The sequence below is a fragment of the Chinchilla lanigera genome, unplaced genomic scaffold, assembly GCF_000276665.1.
Source record: "Chinchilla lanigera isolate Chin_1 unplaced genomic scaffold, ChiLan1.0 scaffold00078, whole genome shotgun sequence".
NCBI classification, from domain to species: domain Eukaryota; kingdom Metazoa; phylum Chordata; class Mammalia; order Rodentia; family Chinchillidae; genus Chinchilla; species Chinchilla lanigera.
In genome coordinates, this window is record NW_004955479.1 from 9,717,665 (window position 1) to 9,724,350 (window position 6,686).

General features: G+C 53.8%; 1 protein-coding gene across 1 annotated transcript in view; it reads right to left on the reverse strand.

The window, feature by feature from the left end:
• Positions 1-6,686, reverse strand: part of Kcp (kielin/chordin-like protein) — a gene marked incomplete in the record, with an annotated part of 56,846 nt that overhangs the window by 47,235 nt on the left and 2,925 nt on the right.

Below are 6,686 nucleotides of genomic sequence, written 5' to 3' on the forward strand. Positions count from 1 at the left end.
AAAGAAAGCATATAGTAGGTGACCCACCATGATATGACTTCTTTCACTCAGCGTGTTTTCAAGGCTCATCCTACACCCTTGGACAGTCAAGGCCAAGGGACCCATCAACCTCTATCAAACCCCAAAGTCTCTTGGGACATAAGTCCTGTATAGAAGGCGAGATTTACAGGCCTACCAGACCCATGTCTGGGTGACGTAAGCGGAACATAGAATGCACACACATTGCATTCTCTGTGGCAGGTATCCAAGCACTGCGCCTGGTGCTTCCCCGAACTGCCAGCGCCAGAGGGAAAATACCGCTCCCTCCCGCTGCCACTGGTCAGGCCTCCCAGGCTTTGAGACGCGTGTTACATTTCACTCTACCCACCAGGGGGCGTGCGCGGAGCAACTCGGCGTCCAACCTAGGGATATGCTCCCTACGCTAACCCGGGCGAAAAGTGCTGATTGTGTACGTCCCTGAGTGACCCAGGTAGACCAGGCCCGGCTGTGGGACCCATTCCTTGGGTCGTTGTTCAGGGAGAGGAAAGAAGGGTGAGAACTCTTCCTGCAGGCCTGTGCAGGCCCCGCAGGGCCTTCGGGGCACGTTGCCCCTGCCCGGACCCCTGCCCGGACCCCAACTCAGGCCTCTTCTCTTGCCCAGGATCCTGCATAGGGCCTGGGAGGGAGCACTCGAGAAACAGCTCCTAAAAGCCTGGAAGAGTGGGAATCCTGCGGAAACCCGGGCGCTGATTCTTAGTGCCTGTAGGAAGCAGCCCCTCCTGGGTCCTTCTGTCATTTATCCATCCTTTCCTTAACTCAAGAATTCCCAGCATGGAAAAGGGTGGACAGTGTGCTTGGCTAACGCTAGGGGAACACTGGGGGAACCCTGGATCTCAGGGTGTGCTCCCCGTGTGACTCTGGCTCCTCCCCACTTGCCACTCGCTTCCGGTTCCATTCTCTCTTTGCTTTTCTGCCTTACTCTGTACACTGAAGTGGCTGATTACAGGCACACACCTGTAATCCCAGGACTCTAAGAGGCTGAGGCAGGAGACGACAAATTCAAGACCTGCCCGAGCAACTTATGAAACCCTGTTTCAAAATTAAGGGTAAAATAGCACTGAGTATATATGTAGCTCAGTGCAAAGGCCTGGGGTTCATTCCCCAGTAACACACACACACACACACACACACACACACACACACACACACACGGCGTGGCTGATGTCTTTGATCTCTGTGACCCGGGCCCCATCTGAGTGTAGATTCTCAGTGGATTTGAAGGCACTGACAAGAGTTAGGAAGGCAGAGACTTCCTCCCGGCTCCTGACCTCACTGTGGCCATAGGTCCTGGAGGGGACCCCTGGAAAGGTGGAGCTGGCTCCCCACTGATGCTGGGTCCTGGGTGCCTGCAACTTCCTGGGTGGCCTTCCCACTCCTGTTCACACCTCTGCAGACGCCCCCGTCACTACGTCACTACAGTGTTCACTGTCCACTCCCACAGTGTCCTGCTGGGACGCTGCCCTGGGCACCTCTCAGCCCACACTGAGGGTAGGTGTTTGGCCTGGGTCCCAGGGGCAGTCGGGAACCTGGGAGTCTTCAGGGACAGAGTCAAGAGAGGGACCAGCAAGACAGCTGGGGGCCAGCCCAGAGGAGCCCACTGGGGTGGGGCAGCTCCCTTTGTGAAGGACACTTCTTGGACCTGTTTATTTTTTAGTTTTTGTACCGGGAGTTGAACTCAGGGCCTGGCGCTTGCCGGGCAGGTGCTGTGCCTCTGAGCTACATCCCCAGCCCCGTGTTGTTGTTGTTTTCTTTCCATTTTCTTTTTAAAATTAGAAGTTTTTGTTTTTTGAGGTTTTTACAATTTTTTAAACAGAGTTTCAGTATGTAGCCCAGGCTAACTTCAACTAGTGATACTCCTGCCTCAGCCTTCTCAGTGCTGGAGTTTTAGGCTTGTGTTACCCTGCCGGTTTTAGAAGTTTTATTTTTAGATTTTCTACTAAAGAGTTCATTAGCCAGGTATGGTGGTGCATGTCTGAAATCCCAGCACTCAGGAGGTTGAAGGAGGAGGATTGATGGAAATCTGAGGCCAACCTAGACTATATAGTGAGTTCAGCGGCAACCTGAGCTACATAATGAGACCTTGTCTCAAAAAAACCACAAATAAACCAGGTGTGGTGGTACACGCGTATAATCTCCGCACTCGGGAGGCTGAGGCAAGAGGATCAATGTAAATCTGAGGCCATCCTGGGCTGCAAAGTGAGTTCAAACCAGCCTGAACTACATACTGAAACCCTGTCTCAAAAAGACCAAAAAAAACCCAAGTTTGTAAAGGTATGTCAGTCTTGTGTATATTAGACAACAAATCCAAGCCAGTATATTAGTTAAGCGTTTTCTAAAACTTGACATTTAGGTTATCTTTAATTTTTGTTTAATTTACATACGTCAAATCCACCTTGTGCAGTGCACTGTTTATGAGTGTGGGCAAAGACCAAGTTGTAGGAAGACACAGGATAGCTGTCACTCTGTGCTGTCCCTCTGTGGCCACCCCACATCCCGGCCCAGAATGTTCTCACTCTTCTGTTTCTGGGGGACCTCTTCCTAAGCGTCCGGGGAGCCCCTGGCTCTCTTAGGGGCCACCAGCATTCTCTGGGCACACTGGGCACCCTTCCCCGCAGACCACCCCGGCGCGGGGAAGCGGGGAGGAGGGCCCTAGTGTAGCAGCGCCTCCTGCAGGGCAAAGCGGGGCCTGTCGCGGCCGCTTGCGGCCCAGAACAGCAGAACGTGGGCTGCGCGCTTCGGAGCAGGGCTACTGAGTTTCCCGCTGTCTTCTCTACTCTGTGCTGCATTACCTCGTTTTTCTGAACGTCTGTGTTTTAAGATGAAGATAAAGCTCGGGCCTGCTTAGTACAGTTGTCATGAGAACAAATTCAACACCAGTGCTTGGTGCAGTGCAGGTTAAGTGTTAAATACCGCTAGGGGTTGAATTGGATTGTTTTGTTTTGTTTTGTTTTGAGAAAGTCTTGCTATATAGCTCAGGCTGGCCTTGACTAATGGCTACCCTCCTGCCTCAGCCTCCTGAGTGCTGGGATTACAGTTATTTGTCACCACGCCTAGCTGTTAGGGATCAATTTTGTCCTCAACCTCCCAAATTCATGTGTCAAAGTTCGAACCTCCACCACCTCAGCATGTGACCTTACTTGGAAATAGGGCCACTGCCCATGTACTTAGGCCACCCTGGATCCACCACAACTGGTGTTCTTGTGTGAGGGGACACTGGGACAGAGAGGCACCCAGAGAACAGGGGAAGGGGAAGGCAGAGATTGGAGTGCTGCCTCTACCAGCCAGGGGACACTAAAGATAATACTAAGAAGGCAACGAAGTAAGCTGAGGACCTTACGGAGGGGCACGAGGTCAGCAAGGTTCTCAGCTTACTTCTTTGTAAATGGGGCTGAAAATAATGCCTACTTCCTAGCGGCTAACTGGCAATTAAGGGCAAAGGTGTATGAAAAGGGTTTAACAGTGCCAAGGTCTCATAGTGCTACCACACCCTATTATCTAGTTATCCATCTGACTCCAAATGATACAGTGTCACTCACATTTAGTCAACTTTTTTTTCTTTTTGTCTTGAGAAAGGGTCTCGTTTTGTGGCCCAGCCTGGCCTCTAACTCACAATAATCCTCCCGCCTTGGCCTCCCTAAGGCTGGGATTACAGTATGCAGCACCATGCCTGCCTCTGAGCCAGACTTTCTGGATTCCCTGATGACCTGCTACTGCAAAGCCAGCCATCCCTATAGCCGGGGGGCAATGAGGAAGCCCCACTAAACTCTGTCCTGCCTGAGCAGGTGCCTCTCCTTCGAGGGGGACACCCAGCCCTTCCATGAGGAGGCGAGCAACAGGCAGCAAAGCACTGCAGGGGATGCTGAGCTTGGCAGACCACAGGAGGCTTGAATCAGACACAGTGGGGGTCGGGGTTGGTGTCCGGGGGGCATGTAGGGCAGGTTGGGGGATTGGAGGACTGGCCTGGAAGGTGAGGTATCTTCACAGCATTTATGGGAGACAGGAGAGGCCCAGGCAATAGTGAACAGCCGGGATCTAAGTCTTTAAATGAAGGGGTGGGGGGCTGGCACAGAAGGACTGGAGTTGGTGGCCAGGGAGGTGGGGAGTTCCTGTGGGTCCAGGGCCTGAAGGAAAGGGTGAAGCCAGAACCGAGTCCAGGGGAGGGGTTGGAGCAGGCAGCGGGGCACCAGGGAGAGGAAGGAAGCAGTAAAAGAAAAGGGAAGTAGCGTTGTTCTTCACGGGGCAAAGGGAGGAAGGAACTGGGCCTGGGTGGAGGAGGGTGTCTGGGCACCTTCCCAGATCTCAAGCAGGACGTGGGGGCAACCTGGCTGCAACATCTGTCACCCCATTGATCACCAGGTTGATTCGGCTGACCTGGCTGGCCAGGCAGGGTCCCCTTCCTCACCGCTCCATGCCCATGTGCGTCTCTCTTGCAGCTGCTGCTGGTGGAAGAGGACGACCACCCCCAATATAGGTCTGCTTCCTCAGCCAAGGGTATGTGAGTAGCCTCTCTGCCTGCTAGAACCTCCATACCAGCTCTCCAGGAGCTAGACCTCAAGCCCTGGGAAGAGAGACAGGGATGTGTGTTGGGCAGCCCGGGAGACCTGTGTCACAGCTATAGCTCAGGGGTATAGAACTTGCCTAGCTTGCAGGAGGCCCTGGGCTAGATCCCTAGTCCCACCACAAAGAAGTGCTGACCAAGTGGGGGACTTCCAGGTCACACCCCACAAAAGTCTGGGGAGGTGGCAGCCAGCAAGAAACATAGAGGAAGCTTCAGCTTGGTGCCCTGGGCATCCATCATAAAGCAACCAGAAGCCACGGGATGCGGTTACAAAGAGCCAGGGTAGTCGTGGTAAAATCCACATCAGATGCTGTCCAGCCTCTGTTCTGAACTCTCCGGGGACTCTGGTCTCAAGCAAAGCCACAGCCGGTATGATGCCCCACAAGGCTCCACCCAACTGCGTTACTTGAGAATTTCTGGTTGCTGAGTGTGGTGCACAATCCTGTAACCCCAGCACTCTGGGAGGCTGAGGCAGGATGATCACATTTTAGCCAGCCTGGGCAACTTAGACCCTGTCTCAAACAACAAAGCAAACAACCACCACCACTCCCAAACAAACAAACAGGTCTGGGGATTTAGTTCAGAGGGAAGAGATTGGATTCAATCCCATTACTGAAGAAAAGAGAAAGAAAAAGGTTTTGGCCTGTCTCACTCTGTAGAATGGAATTTAAGAAAGGCAGAGGGTTTTGGGCAAGGTAGGTCTGTTCAGCACTTGACCCTGGCAAAGCACGAGGTGCAAGTATTTGTGAAATTCAGACCTCGAGCCTCCTGGGCCAGGGACGTTACCACTCTCCCTTTACAGGAGGGGAACGGGGTTCAGGGGAGTGGAGCTTGGCTGGAGTCTACAGCTCCTGAGTGGCACAGCCCTGTTGGAGGGGGAGCCTGATGTCCAGTCAACAAGTTCTCAGAAACTCAGGTGCCAGAAACAGACCAGCCTGGGGATGAGGAGGAGTTTGGGCCTGAGGAAACGGGCTTCCTAGACAGGAGTCGGCAAGAGCAGCCCTCGTCCCCATCTGCCTGCAGAGCCGGGCGGGGTGGGGGGTGCGGGAGGGAGTGTCTTTCTCTTCAGCCGCCCTTGGGCTTCTGTCCTCCTTGCGTGTCACTCACATTGGGTTTCTTTCGGTTCCCTTTGGTGGCACGCTTCCTCTGCTCCTTGGTGCCTCTATTTGCACAGGCTGGCTTCTCTCAAGTAGGGGAGGGGGCCTCTGAAGGCGCCCAGTTTGTGCTGCTGCCCTGGCCAGGGTGCGGAAGCTCCCACGCTAGGAGGGAAGCTCCCAGACACTGGCTGCAGAGGCTCCCGGGTGGTGGAGGCCAAGCCTCCCTGTTCCCCACGCCCGCCTCCCCACCAGGGGAAGTGAGACTGGTTCACTTCTCCTTCGCTGGCTCTTCCACCCACCAGCCAGGACAGGAGCCTGTGGGACCCTTCTTGGAAGAGCACTGTTTTCTCCCAAGACCTGCCTTCCTCCTGCTGCGTCCCTGGCCTGAGCTGGCTCTTGGTTCAGAGTCTCCCTGACCAGGGAAGACAGGGACTGAAGGGTGCAGAGCCCCTCACAGTCCCTGTGTAGGCCCAGAGCCTCATGCAGATGCCAGGAGCCCAGTAATGTCACCTCCCTTGTACAGACAGGGACTGGGAGGCACAGGGTCTGCCTAAAGCTGTACAAGCTGAGTCCAGGGCTGGAGGCGAGCTCAAATGCTCCCACCCCCACCACAGCCCCTGCTGGTCCTTGGAGTTCAGAGACCCTCAGGGTGGGCCTCACCTGGCCCCAGCTGACAATGGGAGGGGAGCTGGCCTCATGGTTGCTCAGACTGTGTGAGGCAAGGCTCTTGGCTGGTGCTCTGGATATCATTTCTGGACCAACATAGGATATTTTTCTATTAAGCATAACTGATGCCCAGTGAAGAAGATTCCCATTTTGGGGATGAGCATTTTCAATGAAATAGCAGTTTGGGGTGGAGATATAGCTCAGTGGTAAGGTGCTTGCCTAGCATGAGCCAGGCCTAGAACCATGGGGAAAAAAGCAATTTTGCTTTGAAAGAGTGAAATATTTTCATTTTTGTTTCTTTTTCTTTCTTTTCTTTTTTCTTTTTT